At 36.4% G+C, this 11,753-nt stretch overlaps 1 protein-coding gene across 1 annotated transcript in view; it reads left to right on the top strand.

Annotated features, from left to right (window-relative positions):
• The first annotated feature begins 438 nt into the window (after nucleotides 1–438).
• Nucleotides 439–11,753, top strand: part of LOC145668557 (cytochrome P450 6k1-like) — a 38,356-nt gene continuing 27,041 nt past the window's right edge. Inside the window, exon 1 of the mRNA XM_081736544.1 lies at nucleotides 439–529. The gene's annotated coding sequence lies outside the window, so the exon portion shown is untranslated. The remainder of the gene's footprint in view (nucleotides 530–11,753) is intronic.

Below are 11,753 nucleotides of genomic sequence, written 5' to 3'. Positions count from 1 at the left end.
GGAAAAAGAGTTTAGATAATGATAACATCTAATTACTTGCTGTTTCAATAGACACAAAGATAATAATGCCGTTTGCAGTAATTTGTTATCTTAATTTGATAGCTTAATTTATAAAATGAGACTGAATATTTTTTCTTTTCTTTTCTTTCTTTTCTTTTCTTTCTTCTGTTTCTTTCTCTTTTTTTATTGTTAGTCATCTCATAGTCCAGAGCAAGATCCAGAGCATGTATGTAAAGTAGCCTTAATTCTGAAACTGACATTGTATACAACGATAACTTAAGTCATTCTATGGTCGCTGTAATAAGCGTTTCTCAAGACTGTATTTTCCGTATTTTTTCGACTCTGTGTATCTTATGATTCTGTTGAAAAAAAAATACAATTCAGTAGAGACAAGCGTATGAACTTTTTGTTTTGAGAGGTTGGCAATATTGATTATGATTTTTATCATGAGACAAGGTCGGTTGCAATAGGAGAGAGTTTTGTTTCGGGCAGAGTGAAACAATAGTGCGTAGATACACTTTGAATGTCGGTAAGATATATCTTTTTAATTAAATCTAGTTTTATTATATAATTTATTTACTTTGTTTTATATGAGTGTTTGATACATAACAGTATTACAAAAATAAATACTAACTGTCCTTAAGCCTTGAGACGATAAATGGGAAGATACGGAAGTGTCCTCACAAAATTAGGGCGTCTGTATGATTCGTTTCGTTCAGTGATCGTGTGCTCTATCGTAAAGCCAGTTATTTGATTATTTATTTCTACAATCATTTTCAACAATGATTCTATGTCAAAGTGACCAGAACTTTTACTTTCAAAAACGGGACGCATACGAATCGGCGATGAGGGTGGGGTGGGGGTGACTTCCACATTGCATTTTGGGACTCAGCAGTGTTTTCAATTTACAAAATACACAAGTAAAAATGATAACACAGCGTTTCTAACTTAAGTACTACCCAAAAATACTTTAAACTACTTCAACACTCGGAATTTCCACTCAATTCCCTCTTGAACCACAGAACACTCAATTCTCATTTGAATATTCAGAAGTTCTAGGCGCAGCTGAACCTTCCCAATGAGTGATGGTACGGAAAAGTGTAGAATTAGCATTGGCCATTTATATTTTGAATAATAATTACGGGACACCTGGGCCATGTTTGCTTAAAAACGGGACATTTAGGCGTCCCGTTTGAGAATCACGAAAAAAACGGGACAACGGTTCAAAATAAGGGACTGTCCCAGCTAAAACGGGACGTCTGGTCACCTTGTTCTATGTGGGAAGTTGATATTAAGTTTAGCGTGAAAGTGTTTGAGGGGAAAAAAATGTTACATACATCCAGGGCCGGCTCTACCATATGTGCAACACGTGCATTTGCACGGGGCGACAAGTTTGGAGGGGCGGCAAAATCTGTCGTAACTATATTATTTAATCTAGTTGGAAACAGACTTCATGATGATGATAGTTAAATTTACTAATGTGACCTTCTGTTTGAATACTACATTCATAAATGATGTTTAGGTCGCATTTGTTTCAGGTCACATGCATAGCGCTAAAGCAAATAGTCAAAACAAATCCCAACATGAATTGTTTGATTGCTGTTAAATACAAGAACTCGATTCTCGAACAGTAGTGAAAACCTGTTCCATTTAGTTAGTTATTACAGTCTTGTCTTAGTCACTAACAAGTTCCTTATCATTGAAGGTGGAAACATTTTAACAGATGTAGAAAGAAAATTAAGAAATAAAGATAAAAAAGCTAGTTGCACTGGAATTGCAAACTGATATATTGAGATTGAAGCTTGATATTGAATTCTATAAAAAAATGATTACTATCTATCCTCTAGAGGTGTGTTTGCTTTATCTTTCACTAACATATTAGAGTATTATTTAAAGGAGAAAACACACAACTAGATTGTATTTGTAGTGTTAAGGCCTTTCTAAGTGCGAGTGCTCTTTCCCTTCCCTTCGTTGTTCATGATGGGTAGTATATTTAAAATCGTGGTTTTAAGGATTTGTTATTTCTGGAGTAAGGGGATGGCAAATGATATCATTGCACGGGGTGGAAAATTTCCTAGGGCCGGCACAGCATACATTTTCCCTTTCATGAAGATTGTATGAGAGTCAGCTTTCTCCATATGGATATTTTTCGAATGTATAATTGGGCAATACTCTAGTTCTAAAGATGTTTCTTTTTTTTCGGACGGACGAACACACAGACAGATAGGGAAAAATACATAAAGCAGCTATGATTAGTAAACTAAACTCTAAAATTGAAAAAAAAATGTATCACCATATCATTGACGTTCACAAAAGTGTGTGGTGAGTCAGTAAAAGATTTGCAAGCTCCAGTTTAAAGAATGCTATAAAACCTAATGAAACAATCTGTAGCCAAAACCTGTAACGCATCGTGTAACATAGCTTTCTTTGAAGGATGGATAATAGGGTGGAGTGAAAAAGAGGCCAAAAATTTTTTTTTCGAAATTCGATTTTGGATAGGCGGCAAAAGTTGCATCATATTATAGTACTTTACCATGGAAAATTTCAATTCTCTAAAATAATTTTTAGCCGGGGCGCAATGGGCCTTAAGTTTGATAGATTATGCAAATAAGTGAAAAGAGGCCAATTTTTTTAAAAAATCTAAATTTGAATTTGGATATGGGGCAAAAGTTGCATCATATCGTAGTACTTTACTATGGCAAATTTTAATCCTCTAAAATATTCTTAGCCGCGGGTCAATGGGCTTTAAGTTTCGTAGATTTTGTAAACAAATACACGTTTGTTGTGTATTTGTGTAATTATTAGACAGCTTTTCGCTTGAAGTAGACTGTAATTTGAGGGTGTTAAGATTCGTTGTCGTGACGAGTTGAATTTCTAAGGCTCATATTCTGTGTTACAGGCTACATCAAGCCAGAACTCACTATTAACCCTTTGGGGATCTCATCGTACATTTTGTACGATACGCATTTTTCATCGTACATTGCGTTATTTCTCTTTTATTTGAGCTTTTTCGTCCGTTTTTTTTGTTGTTGTTGTTGTTTTTAAGTCCAGATACATTGTAGAAGACATTACGTATGGTTTCAGACCGTCCTGCGTGCAGACATAGGAGATGATGACGTCATAATTTTGAAATCGAAATTTTCCCTTATGAACCCAATGTTCATTATTTTTTTGGTAGGCTTCTTTTTTCACGTAGAAGATTGAAATTTTGCACAAACATTCAGTCCACCGAGTAGTATTTACCAGATTTTTTGTTCCGATGTCAGTGCTAAAACAGGGGGGGAACCAGAGGGGCAAAGGGTTGAAAAAAGGGATATTTTTACCAGGAGGGATCGTACATGATACGGACATGATGGGGACACGTGAGTCATACCGTCTGAAAGGCAGTTCCATTCTGAAGAGAATGACGGTCGAATCATATTCCTAGGGTAATTAGGGACGTCTCAGAAATTTTTGATAAATATACTTCTATATAGGGAAAAATGGGACATGGTGGGTATATATATATATTTTTTTTTGGCGGGCTTACTTTTCCACCTAGAAGATTCAAATCGTGCACAAACATTCAGCCCACCTAGTAATATTTACCAGATTTTTTGTTCCGATGTCAGTGCTAAAACAGGGGGGAACCAGAGGGGCAAAGTGTTGAAAAAAGGGATATTTTAACCCAAAAATCCCGTTTTTCAGGATTTTCCCGCCTCACGTAAATAATGGGGACACGTGAGTCATACCGTCTGAAAGGCAGTTCCATTCTGAAGAGAATGACGGTCGAATTATTATTCTAGGGTAATTAGGGACGTCTCAGTGAATTTTTTTCAAAATATACTTCTGTATAAGGTAACATGGGGAATTTTCTGATTTTTTTGGCGGGCTTATTTTTGCACCTAGAAGATTGAAATTGTGCACAAACATTCAGTCCACCGAGTAGCATTTAACAGATTTTTTTTTCAGATTTCTGCGTTAAAACAGGGGGTCCAGAGGGGCTAAAAGTTGAAAAAAGGGAAATTTAGACCAAAAAAATCCCTTTTTTCTGGAATTTCCCGCCTTAGATACATGATGGAGACATGTGAATGGTACCGCCTGAAGGCAGTTCTATTCAGAAGAGAATATGGGCGACACATGTCCCTAGGGTAATTAGGGATGTCTCAGGAAATTTTTTCCCTGAGATCATAGTGTTTTGTGGCAATTTGGGGCATTGTGGAAATTTTTGATAAAATTTCTTCCGCCCTTACTATTCAAGATAGAAGCTTGAAATTTGGTACACATATTTAGTTTACCAAGTACTATTTATCAGATTTTTTGGAGGTCTCTACGTTCACGCAGGAAGGGGGCAGGGGGGCCCATATTTGGACAAAAAAAATCCCCTCAAAATTTTCCCTTCGACACCAATTTTCCCTCTCCTGGTATATGGTATGGGTATGCAAGTGGTACCATTTGAAAGCCAGCTCTATTCTGAAGAGAATGAGGTATGAACCATGATCCTAGGATAAATAGTGACGATGCAGTAGCTGCTTGACTGAAAGTCTAAAAAATAGCCCAAAATGCCAGGATCCCCAAAGGGTTAAGAGGTGGCTGCCGTCGAGTTCAATCCCACACACCAGCCAACATTAGATTAAATGTTTCATGTTCACGTCTTCCTGCAAAATACTGCGACTTTGTCTCAAAAGTAGACATGTATCTTCTCGAGTCAATTTTGGAACGAATAAAGAAATCGCTCTCTCGTGCCCCATATACTGAAAGAAGTTTCACTTATTATTTCCACTAATCTTTCCACTACTTGCGTATGATATTTCAACCCAGGGATATCAATACATGTATTTTCTGAAGCGCGAATTTCTTGCAATTTTTCATCTGTCTCATGAGTCAGTATTAGCGTTCTGTTGTGTTAAACTCATTCCAGTTTATCATTTCTGTGTAATTATTAGTCTCGAAGTTTAATACTGGCACTTCGAAGGAACGAATTTAAGAAGGTTTACATTGCTTTCTGGATTAGAATATTTTATCAGCAGCAAGGATTCGTGTAGTTGATCTGTCGACATCAATCATTGCAATGAGAATGTTTTGAGGATTCGCATAGAATGCATTTCTGGAAATTACTTTATTGACTGGACTCTTGTATAGTTCTTGCAAACATCGCGGAAGTTTTATGGTCAGGAACAAATGTTTAGCTTCGTATTTGACGAGAGGTTTCAGTTTGATGTTGAACCACACTGGTGCATACACTTTAACCACAAACTTTGATAGAGTTTTGAGCTCCTCTGAAGGATTTGGCATTGACATATACACATATAGACGCAAAAGTCTGTAAGCCACTGTCAACCAGAGAACATGCCCAAGTTTCCCAGGTTTCTTAATCTGCTAGGCTTTTATCAGTCTCATCTTATTACAGATTGGAGTATTTCACACAAGTAACTGAGATCAGGCCACTAGCGGATCCAGAAGAATCATTTGGAGGGGGCGGTTCGCTTCCTGGAAGGTGAGCATAGCCTCAAAGTGACCAGAATTTCAATTTGGAAAAATGGGACACATATGAATCCGGGGTGGAGGGGGGGTGTAAACTTGATTCCCAGATTATATTTTATGACCCGAATTTGTAAGTTTTTTTTAAAATTAAATTATATTCTTTCTCTAGATTTAAATTAAATACGCACTTCCGTTTCGGAGGCGTGGCGGCATCATGATTCACTTCACACTCAGTCACCGTGATTTATCAGATGCGCTGTATTGGACAGTACTTACACAAAAGAAAGTGTTATATTGACGATGGTAATTATCCTGTCATCTTTTATCTCCCACGAAGCCTGTCCCATTTCTCCTCTGTGTATATAAATATAGCTTCCCTTTGTTTCACTAAAGTGATCGCAAGAAAACATGAAGCTTGACATAAATTTATCAATTTCATTATCCAATAGAATGAGAGGGTATGTTCCGGTCGTCGATCCGTATGCATGACATTTTTTTTCAGTGACTCTCTGAGAGGGACATCATCTTTGATCTCTGGCGCTATGCGAATAACATTTCCTGAGGGCAAGATGTTGAATTTCCGTTACGTTTCATTTTTCACCATGATTTCAGTTTGTCAACATTGTTGACATTTTCTTAAGTGAGCGTTAAGATTGGGCTATATAAATCGTACCAAAATCTTCTGATGTATCAAAGGTAAAGAAAACATTTCTATGATTGGTATAGTACCCAGGATTCACGAGGAGTTGGGCAGTCACTGACTGATAAACTTCGGCACCCATGGAATTGTTCATTTTTCAAGAAAAGCTCCCAACAGTACTCAATTAATGTATTTAAAGATGAATGTGAATTCAATTTCTGGTGCATACAGGAATTTTCCACTTAAACAGGAGAGAGCAAGAAGACAAATATAGGACATTATTACAAAAGTATAGACCTCTGTACATAGGGTATTTTGATTTGTTGCTTGAGTTTAACGTTCCACGGTAATGACATGGCGGCTAAAGAAGACGTGCACTTACTGATTATAGTGGAATTCGAACAACTTTTTTCGTTAAAATGTACCCTTACCGGGAATCGAACCTGGAACCATGAGCACCGTATAGGGTATTTTGTCCGAATGTTCCGCTTTTGCAGTGGTATAATTGAGTATGTAAAACAACAAAAAAAATACGCATTAGACCAGATTAGGAACAGGGGATTGGAAATTGGCTCCATTAGGTAATTTCTTAAAAGCAGCATTTAGAAGCATGTATAATTATAGTCATGCTTACAACAACAATAAAAGTATATTATAGTAGCCTTTGCTTAAGTGGGATTTCGCTCCCCCCCCCCTAATTTGTTCGGAATACGGCTTCACACAATATAGCAAATGCTTCTACGTGGTACTGTTACACAATATTTCGTGTTCTCCCTTCTGTGTCTTTAATATAGAATTGGATTGAGCTAAAACGCTGTCACGAAATTCAAACACCTCACAAACATTTTAGTGAACCCACACCTCTGTTTTTGCCCTTCTACGTTAAGTGGCAAAAAATGCTCAAATCCATGTTTCATTATTTTAAATGAATAATCAAACTAGCAACTTTCATATATCTAGCCGTAAGTGATTCCGAGATATAGGCATCTTATTATAATAATACTAATACTAATACTAATACTAATACTACTACTACTACTACTACTACTACTACTACTACTACTACTACTACTACTACTATTACTACTACTACTACTACTACTACTACTAATAATAATAATAATAATAATAATAATAATAATAAGAAGAAGAAGAAGAAGAAGAAGAAGAAAAAGGAGGATACAAAAACGCTGAAATATGTATTGAATTGTTTTAAGTGAGAAGTCCATATAACAAATTCCATGTTTCTAACCTTCAAAGATTCTTAGATATCTTATTATAATAATTGCAATCCCCGCTCCCTTTTCTTTCCACCTCTTTTTCCCGTTTTAATAAAGTATAAAAATGTTGAAACGCGTGTCAAATTACTTTAAATGAGAAATCCCAATCTAAATTTCAAGTCTCTAACCTTAATGGATTTGGAGAGATGACCATCTTATTAAAAAATTTCCACCCCTTTTCCCCTTCATTTCTTTGAATTTCCGAAACATCCTTTTTTAGTGCTATCCTAGATCACAAATCCTATCTACTATCCTAATTTTAAGTTTCTAGCTTAAGTGGTTTGGCCTGTGCGAAAATCAGGACCACAACAGCTTGTAGCTTGTATTATTTCCCAAGAAAAGATGAAATGCCATTAAAAGCCACAATGACTGTTTCCGTGTTGAACCTCAAAAATCACAGTTCTTTGTTAATGTAGCATCTATCGAGAGTACCTTTGATCTTTGATGCATGAGGTTCTGTGGTTTGATACCCGGTGAGTGAACATCGAACGCACTACAGTGGTTCACATCCAACTTTAAACTCCGGTTCTCGTTCTGTAAAGCATCACTTTTGACGAACGACGTAAATACATATCAATCAATCAACCAACCGAAAAGTCTCATCTCAGAGTTAGAGAGCTTTACAGTAAGGAGTGCTGAATTTTCTATATTTCTCTTTATTCAAGGTAAAAGTAATTGGAGTTTCAGGTTTTGATTTCCATCCCGAACATTTTTTTTCTAGGACACAGTTTTAAAATATAATTTTTAGTTCACAGAGTGAGCCGTCTTTCCTTCTTCCTACAGCTGTTCGTTGAACGTATAAATCATTCTCTCTCGTTTGCGGCTTATGGTAACCGTCCCAAGGAACTAGGGACAGAAGTACTCAGAATTCAAATATGTCTGTATTAAGTACCATTAAGTATTACACATTTTGATTAGACTCTACTAGGCTTGTTACACAGATTGGATCGGCCGGAAAAAGACAATATTTGTATTTCCGAACGATACATGCTGGAAGTAGAATACCTTTGGGGGGGCGGTCGCCCCCTCCGCCCCCCACGTGGATCCGCCAGTGGATCAGGCACATTTAGGAGTGTAGGAGGTTCTGAAGAAATCTTTTCGAAGCCGTACACTGAATTTGTTTCACAATTCACAAATGATCTACCAATAGAGCGAAAGAAAGTGTAAGGGCTAGTACTTACACCATCGATTTCTTTTAGTAAATGACAAAGTGGTAGTTCAATGAACTGCAATAAGCATATGCACCACAGCAAGGGCCTCCCTAAATGGTTTTCGAGCACTCTAATCACTCCTCCTTTTGACCCAACATTAATATTAGTGCCATCGCAGCTGATAGCTACCACATCTGATAGGTCCACATTATTTTCTTGTAATTCGCGGCAGATGAAACTAGCAATATTTTTTGTTGATGCTGATCCGGTCAAAGCATTTCCGGCATAGCTGAAAATTTGTTTCCCGGTTCTACACGGATAGAATAATGTTCTTCTATCTTCATATTTCTGACTTCCGGACGTCGTGAGCGTTTGGTCTTTCTTCCAATCAAAATAGATGGCACGAAGTTTAACTTTTAACAGTCTCTTTAGTTCTTACACTTATACCATTTTTCACAACCTCTCTTTGAATTTTACTTCTGTCAATTATGTTTTGGGACTGCTCTAGACTCACATATTAAAAATCTTCCAGAACCTCCGTAGCAATTGCTGCAATTTTTCTTCTAGTCATGCCGGTTTCCTCCTTCACTTTTGCTAATGTTGGGACGAATTTTCTCATTTGCGTTCATCCAATCTGTGCTTGCTCTCTTGTTTTCTTCAAAGGATATTTCCAACTAAAATTGATCTTCTCCAGTTTCAGTGTGTTCTTTATTGCCTTCCTATCTTGTTTCCGAAAATGACAAGTAGTCTGAAGATTCGATAATGTAACTATAGTAGAGTATAATACTCTTTGGTTGAAAGCTTCACCATAACATCGCTTTTTGGCTTTCCTTTCTTTTCTTTCCTTGAATTTCTTCATCCAAGTAATATCGATAATATCGAATATCATTTTTATTCACCACCCAGCAACACAACTAGGCTAGTTATCGCCCGGGGCAAGAACTCGCCTTAGCACCTCCTGACCAACCAAACCAAAAGGCTCCCCAATTATACCTGATATTGGCATCAGACAGTAGTTCTCCTATTCCGTTCTTTCTTCAAGTGGTAAAGCTTGATTTTACATAGTAGTACATATTTTAATTTTTAGTAGAAGATAAAACACTAACTACTTTGTAACTGATTGACAAATAATCTGAGAGTAGCATGCTTGAAACATTCTTACAGTCTTATCGAAATAACTGCAAATCGTAATGTTTTTGGAATTATATCAGGATATGGATATGTGTAGAATGAATCAACAGTCTGTTGCTTTAGAATAGAATATTTAGTTATGAAAAACAATCAAGCTGTTGTTTTGAGTATACTCAAACATTTTACAAATCTCTTAAATCAATGTAAGTTAAATGGAAACACAGAAAGCTGGAACTAAAAATTAACCTTGCGGGCTCTTTTGGATGCAGAGGTTTTTATAATGTCCTCAAAACATAGCTTTGAAGATAACTTATGATCTATGGATATGATCCTAAGGTTGGTGAGTCGTTGTTGCCCTCTTAAGTTTCTGAGGTAATTTTTTTTATGATCTTTAGTTTGTTAAAACTCCTTTCCTTGCTTTATAGTGAAAATAATTATTTGCCTATTTTTGCGCTCCCCAATTCGGCGCCCGGGGCACAAGCCCCGTTTCCCCCTAGTTACGTCACTATCACCACCAACCAAACTATTATACTATTAACAATACTGCCAAAAGTTCATTGTAGGATATCAGAAGACTTATTAAATAGCAAAAAGCCTTTTTTATGACAAACTCGCAAAATGCTTATAGTTGATCACTTTTCGTCTTATTATTCCCAAGTTTCAGGACCATTGCACCCCGGTTAAAAATAATTTTAGAGAATTAAAAACTCATGTTATCTATTGACAAAGGATGCATCTTTTGCCCTCTATCCACAATACAAATTAAAATCTACATTCAGCAAAGATTTTCTAAATAGTTATAGTAAACGGAAATTGATTTGCAAAATCTCAAACTTAAAGCCCCTTGCGCCCCGGCTAAAAATTATTTTAGAGAATTGAAATTTTATATGGTAAAGTACTACAATATGATGCAACTTTTGCCCCCTATCCAAATTCGAATTTCGAAAAAAAAAAAAAAAACTTTCGCTCCACCCTAATTGGATAATGCCATTTTGGATAAGCTGATTCTGTATGATGAATGGTATATCCAGAATTTGGCTTCCTGTGTGGTTTCGAATTCATGTAAATATAAAGCTCGAGTACTTTATAACATCGAATTTGTCAAGATAAATTAATCCATTCAGTGTTGTATCAAAAAAGAAGAAGAAGAAGAAGAAGAAAAGAAAAGCATTGAAAGGACATAGGCGTTTCAAATACTTACGTAAGTACATATCTCCTCAGAACACGTAAAGTTTCAGCAGTTTGGTTTACCGGAAGTCATTTGCATGTACTATTACCCTGTCGGTCCGGCAAACAGAAAATTTCAACAACTACTTGATTGATCACTATCGATTTTGGTCACTACGTATGGGCTCAAAGCGAGATGGGCTTGACTGCAATATATTAAGCATTCCAAAAATTCATTGTCTTTCCATCTTTAACTCTCTACTGCAATCGAAAACCATAGAAATCCACTAGAACTTCCGGCTTCAATATTGGTTTACATAGAGCAAAAACGATCAGATATAGCGACAAGTGTTTCTTTAATCGATTTAGCATTCTAAGAATAGATGCTAAGTTTTCCCTTAACACTCTATTCAAACTGGAAGTGGAAAAAGAAATCAACCACTTCTGGTTTTAACGTTGATCGCTATACATTACAAATGGTAATAGATAACGAGAAACGGTCTTCTGCAATCAATTATGTGTTCAAGAATATATTTTGTCTCCACTGTAATCTCGAAAGTGGTAAATATATTAATAATTCCTGTTTCAATATTAATTGAAAAAATATAACGGCATACAAAACAAACTCGTTCACATGATGTACACGTGACACTGCTGCTTGCATTATTCATGAAATGAAATGAAATGAAATCTTTGAGTTTTACGTCCCACGGTTATGCCGGTTAGGCTAAAGGAGACGGTGATAATGAGAGATGAATGAAATGGTGGAATGAAGAAAGTGGGAGAAACGGGAGAACCCCGAGAAAACCCACGACCACGGTGTTGCATTATTTATATCTTAATATGATAAGTGTATATTACTCCAAGGTGAATTATAGACTGTGGGACGTAAACACCCGTTGCATACACAACTGAGTCTGT

The sequence above is a fragment of the Thermobia domestica genome, chromosome 13 (assembly GCF_964235325.1).
Source record: "Thermobia domestica chromosome 13, izTheDome1.hap1.1, whole genome shotgun sequence".
In the NCBI taxonomy this organism is placed as follows: Eukaryota; Metazoa; Arthropoda; class Insecta; order Zygentoma; family Lepismatidae; genus Thermobia; species Thermobia domestica.
This window is presented reverse-complemented; position numbering and strand designations above follow the sequence as displayed.